Below are 14,307 nucleotides of genomic sequence, written 5' to 3'. Positions count from 1 at the left end.
TTAATAGGCATTTAAGGCGCTGGAATTTGTGGGCCTGGCAACAGTATGGCTGGTTATTTCACTATTGAGGATAATGGTTCATTGTGGATTTAGTATAAGTATGGTATCTGCAAGTACTTGCATGTAATTAAAAATTGGAAATTAATGCCCTAAATTAAAAGATCAGACTACATTAAAGTTTAATTAAATGATTGTATTTAACAGATTAAGTAACGTAACAGATTATGACAACAGAAAAGCAAAAAAATAGTCAGTCTTTTGCCGTCATTGGGCCGAGGAAGCACAAAGTTAACTTTGGTTTACAGTTTCTGCTTGACAAGCTGAAGATTGCTCCACGTTTCTAGTCTGTCACTAGTTTTATGACATCTTGTTTCCTGTGTATATACTTCTTTGTGTATTAAATGATATCTATGTGTTGTATACAATTTCTACCACATAATTTACCAGGTGTAGATGTATGAAACTGGAATTTCCCTATAGATGGTGCTAGCTATCAGTGTAGGCTCTGTGAGACCGTGCCTGTAGCACCATCTTATTCCTGTAATGGCTGATGACGAATGTCAGCACACAGTAACCCAAGTTCAGTACATTGGTATCTGTTTAAAACCCGTAAGCATGTTGAGTTTTATGTCTATGAACTACGATTAGCAGACAGCATTGGTTTTCTGTTATAATTTGAAGAAAACTGCTGGGGAATCACATTGAATGCTTGTCAAAGCTTTCGACGAACATGCTCTTGGGAAAACACAGTGTTTCAAAAAATTTAAAAGGGGCGATTTTGATCTGAGAAACGAAGAAAGCAGGAAACCACCGAAAAAGCTTGAAGACAATGAATTGTGAGCATTATTGGATGAAGATGATACTCAAACTCAACAGGAACTCGTGGAACAATTGAATGTGATGCAGAAAGCCATTTCTCTTCAGTTGAAAGCTATGGGAAAGGTGCAGAAAGTGAGAAAATGTGTTCTGCATGAACTGAATAGTAAAAAGCAAGCAAATCGAAAGACCACTTGTGAAATGCTGCTTGCCAGATACAAAAGAAAGTCATTTCTCCTTTGAATAGTGACAGGTGATGAAAAGTGGATATATTTTGAGAATCCTAAGCATTGTAAGTCATGGGTAAATACAGGCAAACCATCGATCTCCGCTGTGAGACCAAATCGCTTTGGAAGAAAGACAGTGCTCTGTGTTTGGTGGGATCAGAAGGGTGTCCTCTATCATGAGCTGCTAAAAGCTGGTGAAACTGTTAACACTGATTGCTGCCAACAGCAAATGATCGATTTAAATTGGGCAGTACATGAAAAACTACTGGAATATGAAAAAAGCAACACAATGTCATATGCTCCATGATAACGCCCCATCACACACAGCAAAATGGGTCAGGGAAACGATCGAGGTGTACAGTTGGGAAATACTAGGCATGCGACTTATTCTTCAGACTTACTCCATCCTATTATCATCTGTTCACATCACAGGGACACACACTCGCTGAACAATGCTTCAATTCATATGAAAATATATGAAAGTGAAAGTGGCTCTCTGTCTGGTTTTCTTCAAAAGAAGAAATGTTTTTTTGCAATGGGAGAAATGTATAAATAGCAATGGAGATTATTTTAAATAAAATATTATTTATCAGTTTCAAACAACAGATGTGTAATTATTGCAACCAAATTCCGGTTGCATACTTCCATGAGGGCTGCTCAATAAAGAATGGTCATAATTTTTCACACTAAAATTTATTCTTATGATATTCATTTAGCCTAATATGCAACAAATGTGTCATAGTATTTCATTGTTGGGACTCCTGGTTCCCGCCTGGGAGAGGCAGGCAAGGTCAGACATGTTCAGTATCACCTACCATTGCAATGAAGGTAACACGCGAGGAATAATATGCGGCTTTGAAATTCTGCTTTTGGCTCAACAAATCTTCAGCTGAGACCTATAAAATGTTACAGGAGGCCTGTGGAGAGTCTTTTCTTCCCTACAGCACAGCTTGAAGGTGGTTTAAAATATTTAAAGAGGGGAGACAATCGATTTCAAAGGAAGGTGGACCCAGTGCTCCAGTTACTGCTCTTACAGAAGAAAACATCAACACTGCTGCGGTCATTGTGAGAGAGATTTGACGAATTACCTTAAGATCATTTTCTGAAATACTGAACATTTCATAGGGTGCCACCCACATGTTGGTGACAGAAAAATTACACATGACACGTCTTTGTGTGCGATGGGTTCCAAGACTGTTGATTCCCGAACGAAAGGACATTTGCAAGCAGGTCTGCATGCAGTTAAAGTTGATGTTAGAGGAAGATTTGGAGTTTCTTTCAAATGTAATCACTGCTGATGAAACTTGGTTACATCATTTTGATCCTGAGAGCAAACAGCAAAGCTCAGTGTGGAGATCTCCTTCATCACCAAAAAAGCAAAAGTCGTTACTTCTGCTGGGGAAGTTATGGTCATCTCATTCTTTGATATTCGGGGAATGGTTTGTCAGCATGTTGTACCTGCACACACATCAGTAACTGGACAACACTACAGGGATGTCCTGAAAACATTTCAAGTCCATATCAGGCACAAAAGATCGCATTTCTGTGAAGCAGGCTGGATGCTGCACCATGATAATGCACGGCAGCATATTGCCAATGTTGTTGCTGAATATAATGCAAAAATCAACATGAAGTGCATCCCTCACCCTCCCCATAGTCCTGATTTAGCGCCATGTGACTTTTTTCTATTTCCTAACACGAAGAAATGCCTTCATGGACGGCATTATCAATCATCAGAAGCAGCGGTGAAGGCTGTGGAGGCAATTTTGAAGGACCTATCAAAAAATGGTTTCCAGCATTTATTTGAAGACTCTTGTACACCTAGTATAAGAGGAAAGACTAGTTTGAGGAAATGGAAGGTGTGTTCAACCACAGCAACCATATGTTAGAGCATGCACCATCATAAACTTCCAAAAATAATGACAGTTATAGTCTCATGCTCATATGCAAAGCTGAAGTGTAATGTCACTGCCTGAACATTGTATTAGTATTAAAGCAGGAGTTCAGTGAACCAGGAAATCATGAAAACCTGTCAGAAGATGGGAATTTTCAAAATTATTTTATTTAAAAACTTTGATTTGTTAAAAAAAATTTATGGTACCATACCCAAATGGATATGTTATCAGTTTAAACCATCTGCGATAGTTCAAATAGCAATCTATGTGTTATACACATAATACCCATTGGTGATCCAGTGTTTACACAATGATTTGTAACTGATTTATAATCATCGATCTGTTGCATGGAATGGGGATCTGAGGAAGCTGATTGGTGCTACCGTGTGAGAGGTGGGGAGAGATGGGTGAATTCATTGCTTTGAAGTCTGGAATAAAGTATAGATGAGCTACTATGGTAGAAAAACACAGAAGTAATAAGTTTTGTTAAAGCGTTTTATAGAGACGTTTATATTCAGCTTAGTGCAATGTCCGAAATTACGTTAAGCCTTTTGTAACAACTGTTGTATTAACTGTTAAATTGTAGTAGTTGGCAGCAGTCAAAAACAAGATGTCATAATCACGGAGAGTAATGACTTCTACCGATATGTATCAAACAGATCTATGGGGCTGGAAGAGTGCTTGACGCTGACAGAATGGCATAATCTTATGAATGAACAAGTTAAAGCTAGCCGTCAGTTTTACCGTGGGGTAATCTGCAGTATTCCATTGATAAATCTGTAGCTTGTGAATGCTTGCTTGGCCATTTCTTTGAGCAGAGTGGCAATAACATTGAGTAGTTATTAAATTAAATTATGGCTGTTGTAACACAATTATTCAAATAGGAGAAGGTGAATGGCATTTTAGACATTTGTAATTGTGTCTTGCTTTGCAGCATTTATACAATTATTATTACTGTTTGGCCACAATAAGGTGACGATTTTGCTAGTGTTGCCAGAAGCATAGAAAATCAGTACTAGCTGAGAGATATTCATTTGTCTCCAAGTGCTGCCAACATCAATCTGCCCACAGATAGACATGAAATATTACTGAACGCATTGGAAGACTTGTGTCCACTAGCAAGTAACTTTTGTAAGCACTTGCTAAGGTGTTTTCATTAGAACAAAACTTACTCAAGTTTACTTCTTCAAGTCGCTGGGGCAAGTTAATTTCAGAAACTTGCTTCAAGAACTTGCAGAAATCCTATCATGCTTAAAAACAAGAACTGTCACCACTCTTGTTGCATTATTATTATTATTATTATTAATGAATAAAAATTTTGACAAAATGCAAAAATAAAGAAAGAGGAAGAAAGAAATGTTCAAACTTCTCTTGTCTATTGTATAATGAAATACTCGATAGAAGGAAACAAAAATGTGGTGAGCTGTCCCACCAAAAGACTGCCTTTTAATTACTGTTCGATTTTTGCAAGCAATATTGATTACTTTTATTACAAACATAATGCATTTATGTTGATAGTATTGGTAGTAACATTAAAAACAGCAAAAAATTAAATACACCTATACTGTCAGTGTACTTTCCCTTCTGGTGAGCCAAATTCACTGGTAAACTCATTTCACACTTGCTTGGCTGGTGGTTTTTAAGGGTCCCAAAAGCACATTTGTTTTGGTCCATCTGGCTTTGTGCTATTCTCCTTGTGGACACTAGTATATTCGCACTAGTACTGAACACACACAACCTCTACAAGTTTGACAAAAAAACTTACAAGAACTGAAAATTTGTCAAGTACTTGCAGCAAGATGCAAAAAAACTAGAATGAATTTTCATCCTGCAGGAGAATGGGCACTGATTTCAAACTTCCTGGCAGGTTAATATTGTGTGCTGGACAGGTGACCCAGAACCTTGAACCTGGTCTGGCATATAGTTTTAATCTACCTGGATGTTTCATGCAAGAAACTGTTTTCACTAACTTGCAGCGACGATGATGATGGCCTCGAATTAGATATATGATTTTGACAATTGTTTTGGCAGAGTCATTTGTACTTTGTTAACATTACTGCTGGAATGTGTTTCATTAATGCCATCTGCAGAACAGATTCCAAAAATCAGTTTTTGACTGACAGTTCAAAGTGTTGTAAGTTTTACGTTCATCAACTTTCATTTTTCATAATTTTTGATAAATAAATAATACATAAGTTGTGGGTAAAACTCCCGTCCATGGATATGTCAGCATAGTGAGTGGTTTACAATCCATTTCAGGTCTCATTTAAGGGGAAATATTTTCGCGAGTGCCACCGCTGATTTAGTGTTAAGCACAAAATGCGAGTAATGGTATCAGCACTGCCGCAAGCAGTCGACGCTGCCTTCCCCTCACCACTCCTCTATCCTCGGCAGTCCTAATGCGGGGTCAAGGCTGTTCCCAACAGCCACCACGCCAGCCGTCAACTTAAAGTGGCCAAACAGTATAAAGTAATTATTCACCTTTCTTTTAATATACTCTCCTGTTTGCATTTTCTTACGTTCGCAACACTGTGCAGCATTTATAATAATTTTTCTCGCTTCACCCTGTGTTGATGTCTTAATAGAAATGGATGGGTCAGAAGTAGCTTCTTCATTCATCATTTCTCAGCTCACGCACCTGCACGGATCAAGTTGAAACAAGTGACTGTTAACTCAGTAATGGCTATTTACTACAATGCCATACACTGTTGGAGCACGTTGCTGTGCAGTAGTTCCGAGCGGAATGAAGTACAGGGGCTAAAATAAAATAAAATAAACACTTTCCTTCAAATGCCTTTGTGTGCTTGGTAGTACTTTCACTTTTAAGCAATTGAATGGAGGTAGAGAGCTCCTTTGCAACATAATTAAAGAAAGTCTGTAAAGCCCATATTACATGACACACCTAACAAATACAAGTCTGCACCAGCACCCCAAGCAAACACATTCGGAACCACAGGCTTATTTATATCAGTTGCGTCATTGAGTGTGAAAGCTGATATTCTTGTAAAGTTGCTATTTACTCATGTTGAAACTTTTCAAAGATCTAACTTTGTATTTATTAAGCAGTTACTCTTATCTTGTGCAGCTATAATGAAATTACATTATGATTATGCAGAATTACGTACACTGTGTTCACTTTATGTCATATTGATATAAGTGAATGATTATCACAGCATTTAAGACACGGAGAATGTAGTTATCTATGCAGCATTTACTATCATAGTGGTTGCTGTACTCGTTGCGTGAATTACAGAACAACAACATAATGCCAGGTGCAGGAATTGGGTTCGACACGCGCTGGAAAGAATGGGTGAAGGTAGGGCATATACCCTCCAGTTGACAGAGGAGTTAAAGTTCAAAGATCAACAGGAGTGTAGGAACTTCATCAGAATGGATGTGGCTTGTCAATGGTACATGACGGGATGTGCACAAGTGACAGAGTAATGAGGGACACTGTTTCATAACAGTGCGACTGCGAAGATGCAAAACGACGTTTACAGCCCTATCTGGTCGTAGCTGGCACAGCTGCTCTGACTTGTGGCTATTCTCACAACACTGCCATTCTTGGCATGCTGAAGTAATACAAAAGATGCAATCAAATCAAATAAATGTGGTCCTTTCACCAATTAAGGCGATACATACACATCTAAAGTAAAATTAGATGCACATTTATGTAAAACATAAACTCAAAATTAATCATGTGTAGACTTTCTGTATTATGGTACAGCATATCTAGTGGACCACATAGACACCTTTCCTTGCTGTATGCCTCTGTAAGCAAGCTTATAATTCTTTGTTTCGTTCCGTTTTTACAATAAGGAGCTATCATTATATGAACAGCTCTTGTCAACAACAACAAAAAAAGAGAATACTCATTTGTTTTATTACTGTATTAATAAAAAATTGCTCAATGAAGAATGTGTAGAATATTTTGCGCAATAGCCAAAGAGTCCTCAAGACCTCATCTATTTCTCATCTGCCAAACACACATGAAAGCAATAACAAGCAGAAAGCCTGCTCGAAATGCTGTGTTTTGCATATGTGTGCATACTCTTCTTCCACTATACATGTGCAGATTCGTGGCAGAATAGAAATGTTCCTATTTTTCCCCAGTGGATAAACCGTCTGCTCAAATCGTAGCTTCACCCAATTTGCTGCTATGTGGCAGGCCGTCTACACCTGACTTGCACACATTAGGTGTGTTGTGTAATATCGCTTAACTGTGCAGACCGTCAAGTAAAACAATGCAAGCTTGATAACCACAGTTGATAGTATTGTATACCCAACAGTAATTGAAAAGAGAATGAATGGGGCAAAACAGTAGTATGGCTTTGAACAAACTCGCACCAGCAATTTTTTTAAAATAATGTTTTGCTTTGGGGATGTTGAAATCTCAAAAATGTCAAAATCACATACAAGTGCAACACAGTATCAAAAGTCTTATGAGCTGCTTCTGTTTCCATGGGTTACTCCTGATCCCAAAAACAGAACGTTGTGTTCAAAGGCAGTCCTTGTCAGACTTGAATTTGTGGAGATAGGGAGAGAAAAAAGAATTGAATAAGAGATGAAATGTTACAAGAGAAGTGAAAATTGTCTTGATAAATTCTTGATTAATATAATCAAATTATCTTGAAAGCCATGACAAAATTTCAGTGGTGTGGGCCCATGGTGTGGACAAAGATAGTACTTATTTGCTAGGGACTGAGGTGAGAAATCTTTTTGGCTGTGATATCGTGTGTTACTGAGAGTTAGTGGTGCAGACATTGGCTGACTGGGGTTCATAGGCAGCAGTGATGGTAGTCTACCATGATTACTTATGCTCTGCCATGGTGATTATTCTACATCTGAGCTCTGTAACTGATTAAGTACATCTGAAATTACTTCCTTCATGGAAACTGGCATTGGGCTATCTTGGAAAAACTAAAAAAACTAGAATTTCCTTTGTTTAAAAAATTACATTAAGCTTCATAGAAATGCAATCTCCAATTAAATTCAGATTAATCAGCTTATCAGTGTGATGCCTCCATTTTAGTGAATCCAAGTCACTAAATGGAATACTGTAGAAAGTAACATGAATTGAAATATAGTTTCTGTAAAACAAGTGCAGTAAAAGTGTCCAACACATAAATGTTAGATGCTACTAGCGAAAGAACTACGAAAAATGTTGTTGGTCTCCCTTCGTCTTTGTAGCTTTCTTAAACTATGGTTTTGTTTTTACAGCAAGTACAGTTATTTTACAGTTCTGCAAGTCATTTGGTGGTCTCTTAAGATGAGTTGATATATGAATATGTAGATTGTGGACCGGGATGCTCCATTATCCACTTAGAAATCCATTTCAGCCAATAGGTTCCAGTTGTCTTGTTTTGTTTGCAGCCGTTTGTGCTTGTCTAATGCTGTGAAGTATGTTGCCGCACCGAGGTGATGGACGAACTAGCAGCTATATGACCAGGCCTATTACAAGCGTAGCATGTGACACTGTGGTATGGGTAGCTGTTGTGGCTGTGACTACAGAACTAATCTTGTATTTGATTTTAAAATTTTCACTTCGCTTTGCACGCTACACAAATTTATGTCTGCATATCTTGTGGAGGCACAGCTTTTTTATGCTGCATAGTTTGATGACACATGAGTTTGCACTTAAGTTTTAGTCAGTGGTGAAGAGGAATTACTAATGCATTCCTAATTAAGCTACACACACCTCTACATGATGGTAGTGGTGGTGATGATGATGATGTTGAAGCACTCTGGGAGAAATGATTTAGGTACATGTAGAAATTAAGAGATGGATACTGGCAGAAGTGAAGTGATGAAGGTGGGTTATGAGCTTTGGCTGCATAGCCATCCAGTAAGAGCAGTTCCTGTGAAATACAAGTTTCTGTCTTCAGTCTTGGTCTGGCACACATTTTAATCTGCCAGGATGTTTCAAAAAAACACACATTTCTTTACAGAGTTAAAGATTCATTTTGGAAACACCTGTTAGGTTGTGGCTAATCCAAATGCCTGCAATAACATTTCTTCTAGGAGGGTTAGTCCTGCAATATATGCAGAAGACCTTTTGTGGAGTGTGAAAAGTATGAGAGGGGTAGGGCTATAGGGGGGAGGGAGTGGGTTTGGGGGAATGTTATTGGAATAGGCAGCATCAGTGTTTTCTTGTGCATATTTTAGCCCTAAAAGAAGTAAATTCATGCATATTGCTTATTTTGATTTGTTATACTTAATATGAGATATTTTACGCTTTAATCCTGTGAATTTATGGAGCAAAAGTGAGAAAATCCACTATATCATGCACAATAGTGTAATATTGTGCACTAAAGGCAGAGAAAAGTGATTAATTCACAGGATTAAAGCGTAAAATATCACTTTTCTCTGCCTTTAGTGCACAATATTACACTATTGTGCATGATATAGTGGATTTTCTCACTTTTGCTCCATAAAATATGGAATTTCCATAAAGAACGATAAACCATTTTGTTGGACAATGATCTCGGACGATTCACCAAGCAGATACAATTATAATCTTGTGGTTTAGGAATGCTGTATTTTGGCAAACCACTAAGAAGAAGTCATGCACTAATCTCCTTTGAAGGTCGTTTTACGCCTCCTTTCAAACGGGATTTGAGCTGAGGAAGTGTTTAGGAATGAACAAATGAGAATTTGTGGGACACTGATTATTAAACGACAGGGTTGTTGGAACAAACAGATGTGACATTGTTTTCAACAGAGAAGCTAGAACAATTTTTAGTGGAGAAAATACAAAGGATCTGGAATTCTTCAACTTTACACTTCCCCTAATTTCCTCATTTCTTGAAATGTAGAAAGATAGTTTTCTGCATTAAAGAATGTCCCGACAGATAAATGTATCGGCATAAATGAGGAGAATTTGGAGTATTATTTATTTATGGTGTGACTTTTAGTGCTGGGAGTCTCTGAAGAGCTAGTATGCTTGCCTTTGATGCAGCTCTTTTCATTTAAGTAGAGGGGCTGTATCTTTAAGGGAATTGGAATCTGTCATGAAAGAAAGGAATTCGGAAGGAATTGTCTGTGGGCTATAGTAAGGGACCAACCTTGGCTTCTGCTGTATTAAAAATGGGAAACCACAGAGACCCAATTTCAAGGTTGCTGCCAGAGAGATTCAAACACCTGCCCCCCCCCCCTCCCCCCCCAAAATCCAGATATTGCTAGCTAAGTGGCTCAAAACACAGAGCTACCCCGGTGGTGGAGAATTTGGAAAAACTGGTTGCACACTGTTTTAAAATAAAATAAAATGCATCACTACAAAAGAAGGAATCCTCATATTGTATGTTTTTCCTTTAGTTGTGCATGTCTGCTCATTCAATAGTGTTGAATGCACGCATGTTTTTACATTTACTTACACATGGCATTCGTGGCTTCAGGTATTATAGCATTACAAGAGTGTAAATAGATTCTGGACAAAAAGGGGGGAGGGGATGTTTGGCGCATTCGCCTTGGATAAATTGAAGCAGCCCGCTGATAAAATCATTTAGAAATGAACGAGCTATAGAAGATGCTATCATCACAAATCCCTTCCGCTCTCCACAACTTCCTCCGCCGTCGTTTGTACTTGAACAGGTGTTTATAACTGAGTACCATCCAGGTCACCAGGGGCAATATGTTGGCATTTAGACCACTAATCATAGAATTTTGAGTAAATTTTTCAAAGAAATGCAACCATCAATGTTTGAGTGACATTTTTGTTGATCAGTGTGATTTTTCGGTGATGCAGGCAAATGCTGTTTAATGTTTATGCACTGATTTTAATATAATGTTATTTGTCATATTGTTTACCAATCTGCAGCATTATGAAATACTAAAAAATGGCAACCCCAAAGTTCTTCCATCCAAATAACTCCAGTGCTAACAATTAACAGCTGTTGATAGATAATTACACTTTTATAGTAGTGTGCACATATTTTTAACTTATCATAATGCGAATGGATGATTCAAACTCAGTTTTTCTTTTTTTCATGTTACAAACATACCCAAAATTAGAAACTAACATAGCACAAAAACAACAAACAGCAGCACTTACATTAAATTCAATTGCAAGTGAGAACTGAACTCATTAACAAAACAGCAACTGAGCTCAAATAACGCTAACAGTGTACAGTAGTTTATCTTGGCTAAAGTAGGGATGCACAATAGCCAATAGTGCTATTAATATTTCAAGAACTGAAATCTGTTGATGGCCTTGTTGACTATCAATAGTGCATATCCCATTTTTCGTCATATGATTGAAAATCAATATATCTTTCAGTTTCACTATACAGCAACTATGTCATGTTCTATTTTACTTAGATGATTTAGAGGGGGAGGGGGGGGGGGAGTCTCTGGACCCTTCCCTCAGCTGTGACTCAGACAGTTATGCAGTATCATTTTCTCCAGGAATTCCAGTGGAATATGACAGGCAGGAAAGCTTCAAAGTACGAGAGACATATTGACAGAAGTTAAGGTTTGAGGACTTTCTGTGAGTTGTGCGTGGATAGAATAACTGGGTAAAGCACTGCCCATGAGAAAGCAAGGTTCCCAGTTCAAGTCTCAGTCCGGCACACAGTTTAACTTACAAGGATGTCCTAAATGTGCATCCTGTGCTACAGAGTGAAAGATATGTTTTGGAGTGAATACTATGCTAATTCTCACAACCTGAGATGTAATGTTCATGCAATGTGTCTGATATGAGTTTAACAACTTCTTATTTTTATATAGGAGACTCAGTTTAAAGAACTTAGAGATAGTATCTTTTGCACTATATAAAGAACATAACATTACTTGAATCACCTGTACAGTTTATAACTTGTTTCAGCTCCATGTTGAAGTCACCCACTATAATGTTAATTGCAGCTCTATAAGTCCAAGCAATAGACATAAGTACAAACATCTGTGCTCCATGTGTTTATGGAAAATGTCCATGGTATTCTTTGCTATTGTCCCTCAGCTGAGATGTTTGATTGCAAATGCTACTTCTGCTCTGATGCCTCAGATAACACCTCTGGATCTGAAGGTTCTCAGCAGTGGGTACAATCCTGCATCAGAGCCCCCTTTTTGTGCTCCACAAACAATGTAGGAAAAACAGCACATAAGTAATTTACCCACAGTAACCAAACATAAATGAAAAGTGTGTTCTGAAGATGGTGAACCATGTAAAGAACTGTAAGAGTGCTCATTTTAAGCAACTGGTCTACTAGATTACTGTTCCTTCTTCATTTTCTCATTTCGAAAGAAGAAAAAGGTAACGAAAAATCCATAAGTGACTTACTTATTTGTAGAGTATTAATGTCTTTTGGATTAATGTGGATGAATTAAAGTGCCAGCACAAGTGAAACTTTTCGGGTAGATATCATGCAAAACATCTTACACTGTTTGATCAAAATAGTTTCAGTAGAAATTATTTCCTGATTGATGACAGGGAAAATGTAAATGTTAATTATAACACACACTGTTCTTCCTCTGTGACTGCTTCAACTATTTGCAATTATTGAACATGTACATAGAAAACAAGAAGAGTGATCAATTTGATTCCCATAAAAGGCCACTGTTTTGACTCTCTACCTATCGTAAAAGGGCTACGCTAAGAGTGAGGTACTCAAACACCTTCTAATGCTTCTTCCTTAAAGGGGAGAGAGAGGGGGTGGGGGGGGGGGGGTGATATTGATATCAGCTGCAGACACTAGTGATAGTAATATGCCAGGTTGCAGTGCTGCAAAAAGCAGGCACATGACATCACACTCATAGGCCATTCTCTATCTCCTCTTTTCTTTTTAAGAGATTGTAGTAGGGAAAGAACAAGAGTAAATACATATAATTTAATGTTTTTTCAATTTGTAAATTTGTATGTCAAGTTGGCATGTTTTTGTTGAAATGTTTTATGAAAATGCATATAAATTTTTAGGAGAATACATTTTAAAGAAGAAGGTGGGCAGAAGCTACAGTTGCTTCAGATGGACACATACAGTTTGAAGTTGATCTAAAAGACACTTAGCCACAATCAAGTGTCTTATTGAATGTCAAATCAAGTTTGTGTACTAAATCATTCTTGTACAATGTGTAAATATCATTTCTATTCTATGCAAGAGCAAATGTAACGGTTTGCTTACTGTGTGGTTGCAAAGTTCTCAACATTTGTGTTTTATTCAGCTGTAACCTAAGTGACCATTTATTCATTTTTGTTTATTACATTCAAAGCTGCATTGTTACTAATAAAGCATCTTTTACACAAGCCTTATTGAAATTTGGCATTTTTTGTAACATAGCTTTTTAAAGTATCCTCCTACCTTCAACCTGTTAAACGTCCATAACATGTACAGAATAAGAGAGAAATGCAGATTGAGTTGCAGTGAATGCAGAAGCTATAGCAACACTCCGAACTGGCTGAGTCCTCAAACAAGCAAATGCTAGCAATGACATCATGGCGACAGAAGAATGCTCTTATACTGGTGACTGCACAAGGTGTCACAAGAAATCTCAGATCTATCATAAGATTAACTATTCAGTTACAGAGACATTAGAAAAGAGCATCTGAAAGCCAAAGCTGACAAATCCTGAAGTGTCCAAGAGAGCTGTCCAAATGAGTAAACCAGGACACATGATGTCATTGCTGCCTCACCGTATCAGAGCACACAAGTGCACCCATCATAAATACTACTTCTGTTATGATGGATTTCTACTCAGTTGCAGCAGCCCTGTCATGAGGCTTATGTTGGTTGACCCTCTTCTTGTCTAGTTGCCTTCGAACTTCCGTGGTGCACCTAGTCCTGTTGGAGGGCCATAGCTGCTGTGAGCTGCAGCACCTACAACCCAGCCAAGACTGATTTGGTGCTGTGACTGTCTCCATCCAGCCGGCATTCTGGAAGCCTAATTAACAGGGCCTACGAGCATATCGTCATCCGACATTGTGGAGGTGAGCCACTGCTGCCATTCGTTGGACGCTGATGCTGCCAGCCTCTCTCTCCTAAAGGGGGGCTGCAACGTTCCTCTGCATAGATACATGCACTCTAAGTGGCTCTGGAGGATGCCTCTCCTCGGCGTTCAGCTTTGATGTTAACAAGAGTGATCTGGCGACTGTTTAGCAGAGCTGCAGACTACTGGCCCATGCTGGCTGTGTTGGCGGTGCAGGGTCATCGTCCACCCATGACATAGCAGTCTGCTATGTGAGCCACTGCTGCTGCTCCGATACTGTGAGGCATGCATGCTTCTGCATCCTCTCTCCTGACATGCACTCCAGCAGCACACCAAAGCTACGAGTGTCCTGGGGAAGACTACTGTGTTCTTGTAATTAATAAATATACAACTGGCAGTAATGTTTTCTTAACCTTTTCAAACATCTGACAGATCCGCAACACCGCATCTCACAG

At 38.4% G+C, this 14,307-nt stretch overlaps 1 protein-coding gene across 6 annotated transcripts in view; it reads left to right on the top strand.

Annotated features, from left to right (window-relative positions):
• The window catches only part of LOC126457129 (L-gulonolactone oxidase-like), a 60,438-nt gene extending 47,260 nt beyond the window's left edge, over window positions 1–13,178 (top strand). For 2 of the 6 annotated variants that reach the window (XR_007585435.1, XM_050093190.1), the window contains one exon: window positions 11,760–12,757. The gene's annotated coding sequence lies outside the window, so the exon portion shown is untranslated. Of the gene's footprint in view, window positions 1–11,759; window positions 12,758–12,845 lie in introns of those variants that run through there. The other 4 variants (XM_050093193.1, XM_050093188.1, XM_050093192.1 and 1 more) reach the window with 3 other exon arrangements.
• Window positions 13,179–14,307: the final 1,129 nt, after the last annotated feature.

Source organism: Schistocerca serialis, chromosome 2, assembly GCF_023864345.2.
Source record: "Schistocerca serialis cubense isolate TAMUIC-IGC-003099 chromosome 2, iqSchSeri2.2, whole genome shotgun sequence".
In the NCBI taxonomy this organism is placed as follows: Eukaryota; Metazoa; Arthropoda; class Insecta; order Orthoptera; family Acrididae; genus Schistocerca; species Schistocerca serialis.
The sequence above is the reverse complement of the archived record's forward strand: the minus strand, read 5'-3'. Positions and strand labels throughout refer to the sequence as shown.